The sequence below is a fragment of the Scyliorhinus canicula genome, chromosome 5 (genome assembly GCF_902713615.1).
Source record: "Scyliorhinus canicula chromosome 5, sScyCan1.1, whole genome shotgun sequence".
NCBI classification, from domain to species: domain Eukaryota; kingdom Metazoa; phylum Chordata; class Chondrichthyes; order Carcharhiniformes; family Scyliorhinidae; genus Scyliorhinus; species Scyliorhinus canicula.
In genome coordinates, this window is record NC_052150.1 from 184,258,644 (window position 1) to 184,269,068 (window position 10,425).

Genomic DNA, 10,425 nt, shown 5'->3' on the forward strand with positions numbered 1-10,425 from the left:
CCCCTCCCAACTTCGCTTCCCATTTCTCCTTGATCTTAACCACCCTCTCGCCTCCCTGCTCCCCCAGCCACTTGTATATATCCCCAATTCTTCCCTCCCCTTCCACATCGAGGAGCAACAGTCCCTCCATCAGTGTGTATCCCGGCAACCTAGGGAACCCCCTCCAGACCTTTCATGCAAAGTCCCTAACCTGCAGATACCTGAACTCACTCCCCCTCAGCACCTCTACCCTCTCCCTTAGCTCCTCCAGGCTGGCGAACCCTTTCTCCAAATACAGATCCCTCACCTTGACCAGTCCCACTTCCCTCTACCTCCTGTATACACTATACATCGCCGCCCCCCCCCCCCCCACCCCCCACCCCCCCCACCCCCGCCCCGCCCCCACCGGCTCAAACGCACGATTCTCAAAAGCGACATTAGCACCGACATCCCTTCCACCCCAAAATGCCTCCTCAGCTGATTCCATATCTTCACTGTGGACTGCACCACCGGGCTCCTTGAACTCCTACTCGGAGCCATTGGCAATGCTGCCATCACCATATCCCTCAAACTAGACCCCTCACAAGATTCCTCCTCCATCCTAACTCACTATACCCCTTCTCCTTCCCAACACTGTCGCACCTTGTCCACATTCGCCACCCAATAATAATGAAGCAAGTTCGGCAACGTCAAACCCCCCTGCTGCCTCTGTAGCAGGGTCCTCCCCACCCTCGACACCTTCCCAGCCCATACAAAGTTAGAGATGATCGTGTCCACTTTCCAAAAAAAGGCCTTTGGTATAAAGATCGGGAGAGCTTGAAAGATAAACAAGAACCTCGGCAGAATATTCATTTTCGCCACTTGGACCTTCCCTGCCAGCGTTAAGTGCAGTGTATCCCATCTCTTAAGATCCTCTCTCGCCTCCTCCAAGGTCCATGGGATTTGTCAGCATTCACCATTCGTTTCGCTTGTTCCTTCTTCCTAATGATAGTAGTTGTTTTAAATTTTGCCCTCCCTTTTTACATTCCTTGGAATGCTTTTTGGTGTCTTCTGTTGTGGAGGAAGATTCAAAATACTTGTTCAAAGTCTCGACCGTTTCTTGGTTTGCATTATTAATTCCCCTGTTTCATCTTCTAAGGGGCCAACGCTCATTTCAGTTACTCTCATTGGTTTTACGTGTTTGTAAAAGCTTTTACCCTCTGACTTTACATTTCTCTCATTTTTCTGAGTTTTAGTTCTCCAAGTTCTCTCTTAGTTTTCTCTCATTCTCCAATTTCTACCACTTTATTTTTTCAAAGTCATCCTTTTCTGGTTTCTCTGCAACAGCTTAGAGCTCTCCTTTCAATTTGGTATAATCCTTAACTCTTAGTTAGCTGCAGATGATGCATCCTTCTCATTAGCATCTTCATTAATGGAATATATAGCTTTGTTGATCATTTTTTTCAATATCTCCTTAAATGTCTGCCACTGTTTCTCTCTCAGCTTACCTCTTAACCCATTTTCTCAAATCACTGCAGCCAACTGTTTATGCTTCGTAATTGGTGTTAAAGACACTCATTTCAGACACGCATTTCTAATTCTCAAATTAACTCTGTCAGGTTCAATTCTACGATGTAATCATCAATCTCGCTTAGCTGATCTTTCAATCGGAGGTCTTCCATCAATCTTGCCTTATTACACATGACCAAGTTTAAAATAGTCTGTTACTGGTTGGTCCCAGGATATATTGTTCCAAGAAACAGTCCTAATTGCACTCCATGAACTTATCCTCAAGGCCACCCTACCCAATTTGATCTGTTCAATCTATATGAAGATTTAAATTGCCCATGATTATTGCAAGCCCCTATTAATTCTCAATTTATACTCTGTCCTACAGTGTAGCTATCGTTCAGGAACTACAAACTACCACCACCAACTTCTTTCCTTTGTTCTTTCTTATGTGCACCCAAACCGATTCTACAACTTGATTTCCAAGTCAAGATCTTTTCTCACTACTGTACTGATCTCACCATTTATTAATAGAGCACTCTACCTCCTTTTCTTCCTGTAAATGCCTTTAAATCACTTCTGCAACCACGTCTTGGTAATGGCCATCATACTCAGTTATTTATTTTTGCTATCAATTCATGTATCTTGTTACAAATGCTGCATGTATTCCGATTTGTTCTGTCCTTGGATTACTTCTCCCTCCTCTGACACTTTTTTGCTGGTGCACTGCTTTTGTACACCGTCTCTTGCTGTCATACCCTGGTTATCATTACCCACCTCAGTCCTTTGTTGCCTTGTCCTTTCTTATCAAGTTTATAAATTTTCACCTCACACTTCCTCCCCACTCTTTAACTTCCAGCCTTCACTTTATGTGACACCGGATGGTTGTCCATGCTTCAGCCATAGAGACTTGAGCCAGAATTTTACCTCCTCCCCACCCCGTCCCACCAGCAGAGAGGTGGCTGGGGGAGTGTAAACTTGCATGATGGGGATTCTCTCCAGTGTGCCGCCTACCCGAAGCCAGCAATTTCAAGATGGGCAGTGGCCACTTAAGGGCCATTTCCACCCCAGTCTCACGAAGAAAGGGTTGAGGAGAGGGGGGGGGGGCTCAAATTGGGGTGTCCTCCCCTCTAGGACCTGGGGGTTCTGGCCCTCCTTCCCCCACCTACCCCACCCGACACGGAGATCGCCTGCCACCTCGCCTCCCCTGGCACTTAATTGAAGTGCTATCCCAGGACTTAGGCACAGCGTTCCAGAACCTCTTTTGGCGGGGCTGGAGAGTTTGGCAGAAAGCTCTCCAAGGTGGGACTTTCTGCCAAAGCCAGGCGGAAGTTCTGCCTGCTGCCAATCAACACTCAATTGGAGTGTAAAATGGCATGAGCTGGTTTAGCTCACTAGGCTAAATCGCTGGCTTTGAAAGCAGACTAAGCAGGCCAGCAGCACGGTTCGATTCCCGTACCAGCCTCCCCGGACAGGCGCCGGAATGTGGCGACTAGGGGCTTTTCACAGTAACTTCATTGAAGCCTACTCATGACAATAAGCGATTTTCATTTTCATCTGCCCTTTCAAGGTAGGCGGGGTTGAGTTACACGGCAATGCGGGATAGCGGGAGCTGAGCACTCACCATCCGGGGAATTCAGGCCCTGATGCGAGTGGATCTTTTTGTCTTAAAACAAAGATCACAGCCCAACTCCATGCTCTTCTCAAGCTGCTCCAACCTGACAGGTATGTAAACACATCCAAGAGGATGAAACACAGAAAACAGAAGGCGGGTAAATATATGTGAGACAAACAGGAATTCAGGCGGCAGAAAAAGGGAGGAAGCTTCTTTGAAAAACAGGACATCAGCAAATTTCAATATACAATACATGAAACAAAACTTAAAAGAGGCTGAAGAAAAGAAGTTATAAAACAAACTGTTAAATCGTAAGAGGGAGTCATTATCATATCACAAGTTAAGTTACTGCAGTTACAAACTGCTATGGTAAGGGATTGCGAACGACTCGAGTGCCAAAATAATACAAGGTTATTCCAAGTTCTTGCAGTAAAGTATTGAGCACCATAAACTCAGAATAAATGTCAAGAGAAAGGTTACTCCATTCCTACCAATCAACATATGCTTATGATTTTATTGAAAAACATACATCAGCATAACACCGAAACATAGGAGAAAGTCTCAATAGGTGCAGATTTTATAGTTGGACACAGAAAAATGGACACAAATCCTAGAATTTACATTATATTGGGGTGAATTCTCCGCCACCACCACCAGTAGCGGAGCTCCTGATGAATCCAGTGTCAGCCAAAATATTTCTGATGCTCTGCGAAGTCCCTCGCTGGCAGCAGCATCAAGAATCGCACCCGGCACCATCAGGAGGATGCAAATAGATCGCATGGGGGGGGGGCTATTTCTTAGCTATTGCTGCTATTTCATTATATCAATGAAATAGCAGCAACAAACAAATAGACAAATAGAGATACTATAAATATATATAATATAGATATTAATATAAATATAGATACAGATATTAATATCTGATATGTGGCCTATTCTAAGTGTTCCTTGCAGTCTTCAGGAGTCATTTATTGGTTATTTACTTCAGTTTATTTCAAGGCAACAGAAATCCAAAGATATAATAATTACCAAGATTTGTCCAATTTGAGATTGTGTTCAAGCTGATAATTAGTTCATTTGTTTCATGTAGCTTTATCAAAATGTTTAAAGTGGTGGTTTATTTTGTCCAACTCTACTTTGTGAGCTTATTCTGCTCTACTATAAGTCTGCCAACAATGAAGAGCTCTCTCAAGAAGTCAGCCTGAATCAACTGGAGAGGGAGGGATTCAGTACTCGCATAGAATTTCACTTTTAACACTTATTTCTTGTTTCTGCTATTTTGCCCCATTTAACCACACTTTTTATTTGTCCTGCACTGATCCGCTCTGAACCTTCAAACTGCTCATTTTCAATTGTTATCTTGAGCTTATGTTGGCTTAAATTTGATCAACTTTGTTTTTCTCATGATTCTGTCAATTCTTCTTATCCAGTATTATGGGCCAGGGTTTAGAGAACACCAAAGTATATCATGGAGCTCACCTGACGCACAACTTCTAATAGATTTTGGTTATAGGGAGTACAAGGGCCCACTTTACAGGTGTGAGACAACAGAAATCTAAAGTATTTTTAAGCAAACAATGTTTATTCTATGAATCCAGTTTAAATTTTGTACACCGTAAACATCAACTACCAACATGGATACCCCGCCCCCAAAGATGCAGTATTCTATAGGGAACCCTTAGTAACTTTCCTAACAACATCTATAAATCAAAGACCCTTTTTGACTAAGACAGTAGGTTTGCATTCCTTACAGAAACAGGTATTACTTTGAAGTTATCAAGTGATCTAGAGACATTCTTTATCATGCAGAGAGAGAAACCAAAATACACCGCCTTGGTTTGAATGGAGCTCTCCAACTAAAAACGAAACTAAGAGCCAAAAACAGCTCAAAACGAAAGTGAAAAGCAGATCCAAAGCCCAGCTCCACCCACAGAATGACATCGCTGCAGCCACTTGAGAAGACAAACATTTCTTAAAGTGACATTCCCATGACACCAGCATACACTGGATTACCATTGATTTGAGTGTAAGCACATTTATGAATTCCAACACTTTCTGCCCATTTCATGCTTTACAAGAATATTAGAAAATCTCAATAACATGCAGTACAAATAAGCTCACAAATCGCAGACTGATCCTCATGTTACTGGCCCATTAAACTAAAAATCTGAACTAATCATCCAAATTGCAAGTTCAAATATGCCAAGGCATTTGCTTATCAAGTTGAAAATATCTGGAAACAGAAAGCTGCTGACAGGAAAAGTGATTCTTGAGCTGTTGAATTTTCATAAAAATCCGAAAACAGGTCCAAAATCCAAAATCCAGAAACCTCGGCATCACGACTGTGTTGATTTCAAATTTTCCCACCTTGTGGATTATCCGTTGTGCAATAGACAAGTTTGTGTCTGGAGAACAGGGAACTGGGGCAGATAATGGACGGCACGGTAGCACAGTGGTTAGCACTGTTGGTTCACAGTGGCAGTGTCCCATGTTGGAATCCTGGCTTGGGTCACTGTCTATGCGGAGTTTGCATGTTCTCCATGTGTCTGCGTGGGTTTCCTCCGGGTGCTCCGGTTTCCTTCCACAAGTCCTGAACGACAAGCTGTTAGGTAATTTAGACATTCTGAATTCTCCCTCTGTGTACCCAAACAGGCGCAGGGATATGGCAACTAGGGGATTTTCACAGTGACTTCATTGCAATGTTAATGTTAGCCTATCTGTGACACTGATAAAGATTATTATTCGTGTGCTTGCATATCTCGCACAAATTCCACTCTCTGGCTTAGCAAAAGAATGGTCTGTTCTGGAAGTGGTGTCTAAATCTCCAAAGAGTAAAACATCCAGATAGCAGACCATTCTGGCTTTTGGACAGGGAGATTTTGGATAAGGCACCTCTCTAGTTCATTAATGTCCTTGAGGGAAGGCAACTTGTCACCCTGATCTGGTCTGATTTCAATGTGACTCCACTCATGTTTCAACATTATCCTTAGTTTTTTTCTGAAATGACCTTGTGTTATGGGCCAGGGTTGAGAGAACCCCAAAGTGTATCATGGTGTTCACCTGACCCACAACCTTTAATAGATTGTGGTATGGGGAGCACACGGCCCACTCTGCAGGTGTGGTACAGTAGAAACGGGAAAGTATTTTTTAAAGCAAAACAATGTTTATTCTATGAACTCAGGTTAACCTTTTTAAAAAAATACAGTGAACATCATAGCAACCATTAATTCAAATACAACCCCCAAAGAATACAACACTAAGTAATCCTTTAAGCTTTCCTTTTAACATCCATAAGGCTTAAAACACCTTTTACCAGAAGAACATTAGGTTACATTCACTACTGAACATTTATAATTCTGAATTCACCAAATGATCAAGAGATAGTCTTTTCATGGCAGAGAAAACAACAGTGCACCTGCTCTGTCTGGCTTCAGCTCCAACACTGAAAACTAAACTAAAACACACCCTGCAGCCTTCTCAAAAACAAAAGTAAAAAGCTGACAGACAGCCTAGCTCCACCCACTCTGACATCACTGCAGTAGTAAACACCCATTTCTTAAAGGTACTCTCACATGACACTAGCATACCTTTTATAGTTTCAAGCCATTACAAAGAACAGAATTAAAAACAAGAAATGCTGGAAATTCTCAGGCTCTGGCAGTATCTGTGGAGTGAGAAACGAGTTTCTCAAAATCATGAATCTAAAACGTTCACTGTTCCGCTGCACATAGCTGCTGCCACAACCTGACAAGTATTTCCAGCATTTTCTGTTTCTACTTCAGATTTCAAGCATCCACATTATTTTGCTTTTTATTACAAAGAACAGCGCCGTGGAACACCTTCATGACACTAACTTCGATACTCAGGTCCATCATTCTCAGGATTGGTGGGCGATGTCTGCTGTGCTTGCCAGTGATGCCATTCCTCAATGATTTTTTTTCAATCAGTGAGGCAGGAATAGACCAATGGAGCAAACTTGAACCAAATCATGCCAGCTTTCACAAACATTTCAGTAACTCCTTAAAGCAAACAGAAAATAGCAATCCAACTTTCATTCAAACCATGATGCATCGCAAAAAAATGTAATCTTATTCATGAAAATTAAAGATGTCCTCAATGAAAATCTAAGCAGATTATAATGCCAACCTGTATTCCGCATTACAATTACATTACAATGCAATGAAATGTTTTTACAACTGACAGGGTCAAACAATCTAACATTCCGAGTAAACAACATTATTCCCCACCAGAGAGGTTCACAGGCCCCTCAATTATCTCTATTCCGTACCCCACATTTCCCAGAACCCCGAAAGTGTTCCTTTTATCCCAACATCCATTCATCAGCCTCAAGTTTCACAGATGATCCTCCATGTCTGCCACTTCCAGTGTGATCTCACCACCAAACACATCTTGCTCTCCCATTTCAGCATTCCCAAAGGACTGTACACTCCTTAACATCTATTCTTCAGTCACAGTCAAAACACTCTGCCCTTGCCACAGCATCTTTCCATTTAAGTGTTGGAAATGCAACACCTGCTCTTTCACCTCCTGCCTTTCCACCATCCAGGGCCTCAAAAACTCTGCCATATGAAACAACGGTCGACTTGTATTCCTTGTACTGTGTTCACTGTTCACACTGCAGTCTCCTCTCCAACGGGGAGACCAAATGCAGATCGAGTGGCCACTTTGCAGAACACCTCCATTGAATCTGCCAGTGTCACCCCAGTCTTCCAGCTGCCGGTCAATTTAACTTGCCGCCACATTCCCTTTCCAACCTCTTCCCAAGCATCCTACACTGTTCCAATTAAGCTGAACATGAATAAGCTCGAAAAACATCATCTCATCTTCTCAGTTAGGCATTACGCAGCCTTTTGCACTCAACCTGGAGTTCAACTATTTCAGATCATAACTTCTGCTCTCATCTTTTCAGACAGTTACTGCTATTCACCATTTAGCTCTTAACTTAGAAAGGATTCTGCTATTCACCATTTAGATCTTATCTAGGCCAATCTTTTGTTTTCCTACTTGTCCCATTCGCATCTCCTGTTGTTTGATGCTATCATCCTTCTTCCATTTAATCTTTCCTCCACTCGATTATTGACCTCCCCTATTGTTTACCCCTTCCCTACCTCAGGATTTGCTCAGGACCTGTTACATCTCTAAATTTTTCCAGTAGCAAAAATAAGGTCACAACTTTGAAATGTTAACTCTCGTAGTTGCTGTTTGTCCTGTTGCCCAGAGCGGAGAAAGAATTAGGACTTTCGCAACAGGTGGGCTCAGATAGGCAGATTCAGGTTTGGTTACGAAGGTGGGGAAAACTGTTCTTTTTGATTGAGACTTGAGACTACATGGGGTCAGAAGCCGAGTTCTGGGTCAAAAAGTAAATAACAAAATGCCGGGACCAATAACGGAAACCCAATTATCCATTAATTTGGTAATTCGCTAATGTGACATTAAACCTCCATATGAGCGAGCTATGATTCGTGGGTGATATGCAAGACATAACAAAAACGCCAACGACTGAATCAGAATGCAAAGCAATAAGAATAGCAATAGGAATAGGATTCAAATTAAATCTGAGCTCTGCTTTCAGTCTCCTCCACGCGCGAAATGATGTCCCAAGCATTTGAGATTCCTCCCAATCCCCCGCCGCCCTTTCAGATGGTGTGAAATCAGTGCATTTGACAGCCTTTCCCTCTCGTCTCACAAACTAAATAAAAATCAATGCTACCCCCGGCAGTCAGTACCCAGGAGAAACGCGGCCGATTCGTTTAACACCTAGATTTGAGTTCAGGATGATCAGCCCTTGTCCGAAACAGCAAAATTGTCCCAATGGCAGAACGTCCACAGCGGATCGCGCATCACTGCGTTTTCTTCATCTCCCCACCAACCTTTCAAAATACATTCGCGCCGCATATTATGTAAATAATAATCTATTGTTCAAGCAGATGTTTAAAAAGACTAAAGTACCTCTGGAAACGAAGTGCGACGCACCTCACACAAGGTTACCTCTGATGAGAAAATCCAGGCGCTGCACACGTTTCTTTTGGGGCAACATAGAAACGAGAGCATGAAGGAACAACAACGGCTCGAGCCTAACTGCCACTCCTTCTCGGGCACGGAGGGGACCTGAGCTATGTGTCGGCAGTGTTGTTCTGGCAGCCTCACACCATCTCTGAACACAAACTCACCACTGACTCGATGCCTCTCTCTCTCTCCCACTGTCAATGAAGCCAATGCAAACGAAGCGAATCCCCCGATCGCCCAGCCCGGGCCCCTTCCAATTCGCTGCCGGCCTCTCAGCCGCGCCTGCGCACTCGCTCCGCCTTTTGCCCCGCCCCAGATTCCTCGCTCGTGAATGGTGACGTCACGCCACGCCCAACTGCCAGACATCCCGAGCGTCGCCCGGCAACCTGTGACGTCACGTGCTCCCTCAGGCCCCACCTTTCGAAGGAGGGGCTGCGGTCAGTCTGGGAGTTCGGCCCTTCCAGCCGGTTCCCTCAGGAGGATCGCGATTAGTTTGTCAACCTCAGCCCACGCCTTCTCACACTCTTCCCCATGTCCCTTTATTCCAACGACTATCTAAAAACCTAGCGACTTCAGACTTGAATGCACTCAATGGCTGAACATTCACACAGCCCGCAACATCCCTAAACTGGCTCACGCTGCTCCTGTGCAGTCGCACTGCGAGTGACCCGGAACGGGATGCTGTGGTCAAGCAGAAAAACCATTCTGCCGATGGCACAAATGAGTAATGTGTATGAATTTCAGTGCCAGTGTGATGCCATGCATGTTGGCCATACGTCACAAAGACTGGCGTTTCTTATCAAACAGCATGTCTCATCAGTTGTTCGTAATGGGCAATGTGAAAACTGTACCCAACCCAGTTGTTCGTAATGGGCAAGGTGCAAACTGTACGCAACCAGCTCGTGCTTGCAAAACTCAAACCACAGTGTCTGACGTTAGATGTGATTCCACGATTGGACAACATTTGACAAATAATCCTCGGTGTGCTCAGAATTACGCTGAGAGGCAATTTAATATGGCCATAGAATCTAAGTGCAGCAGGAGGCCATTCGGCCCATCAAGTCTGCACCGGCCAGTTGGGTTTGCAGTGTCGCACATTTGTGTGTACCGAAAACTACATGTATAGGGTTCTGTTCTTTGCAGATGGAAAGAGCATGGACACACATTGCGCCTGAGTCAGCTAAACAAAATAAGTGACAGCCATTTGCTGGTTCATTCCTCAGGGCAATGTCTTCACCAATCAGAATCCAGCTTCCTGGTTTAAATTTCAAACAATGCTTGGTGGTGACCTGTCAGTCACCAGCAACTGGAGCATT

The 10,425-nt window shown here is 44.0% G+C and overlaps 1 protein-coding gene across 16 annotated transcripts in view; it reads right to left on the reverse strand.

Annotated features, from left to right (window-relative positions):
• mpp7a (membrane protein, palmitoylated 7a (MAGUK p55 subfamily member 7)) overlaps window positions 1-9,420 on the reverse strand; it is a 779,450-nt gene extending 770,030 nt beyond the window's left edge. For 4 of the 16 annotated variants that reach the window (XM_038798230.1, XM_038798234.1, XM_038798232.1 and 1 more), the window contains exon 1: window positions 9,053-9,413. The gene's annotated coding sequence lies outside the window, so the exon portion shown is untranslated. Of the gene's footprint in view, window positions 1-9,052 lie in introns of all 16 variants that reach the window. The other 12 variants (XM_038798222.1, XM_038798215.1, XM_038798220.1 and 9 more) reach the window with 6 other exon arrangements.
• Window positions 9,421-10,425: the final 1,005 nt, after the last annotated feature.